This window comes from Psammomys obesus, unplaced genomic scaffold, assembly GCF_907164565.1.
Source record: "Psammomys obesus unplaced genomic scaffold, mPsaObe1.curated_primary_1811, whole genome shotgun sequence".
Lineage (NCBI taxonomy): Eukaryota > Metazoa > Chordata > Mammalia > Rodentia > Muridae > Psammomys > Psammomys obesus.
The window spans coordinates 970,912-971,636 of record NW_026596725.1 but is presented as its reverse complement, the minus strand read 5'-3'; positions in this window follow the sequence as shown (position 1 = coordinate 971,636).

Sequence of the window (725 nt, the reverse complement as noted above, 5' to 3'; positions counted from 1 at the left end):
TCTTTCTTTCTTTCTTTCTTTCTTTCTTTCTTTCTTTCTTTCTTTCTTTCTTTCTTTCTTTCTTTCTTGTGGTGGAGAGTGTGGACCGTTCAACGGTGGAAGCTGGTACTTTAACAGCATTACCCCTAGGTAACACCTAAATACTTAGACATTACATTTTACAAAGAGCGTGCTGGAAGATATATCTCTTTCTCTCTCTCTCTCTCTCTCTCTCTCTCTCTCTCTCTCACACACACACACACACACACACACACACACACCTATTTTCATTTCATGTTCCATTTCTCAACTTTGAAACACTTTCAGAGTTTTACTTTGTTCATCTTCTAGTGTTTTGAAAGGGTGTGTGTGTTTGTGTGTGTGTCAAGGCTTTAAGCTCAAAATATGGAGGCTCTGCAAGGTTTGATCAGCAGACTTGCCTATGCAAGGGAAAAAAAAAAAAAACCTGGCCGGCTGGCCCCAATAGCTCATCTCAGAGATAGACAGGGTAATTCAGTCTTAATTGCTATTTCATTTGGTTAGCTTTTAAGTGTTTAAGCTGAGAAGGTGTCTTAATAACAAGCCGCAGGCAAACAGACATGTGGCTTTTTTTTTTTTTTTTTTTTTTGGTTGGGGGTTTGGGAGGGTTTATTAGGGCATGCTCGTGCAGGGTAACCGGGGCTGTCACTCAGAGCTTTTGGCTCTCTACAAATGGACAAAGGCACATGACAAGAATTAAAATGCCT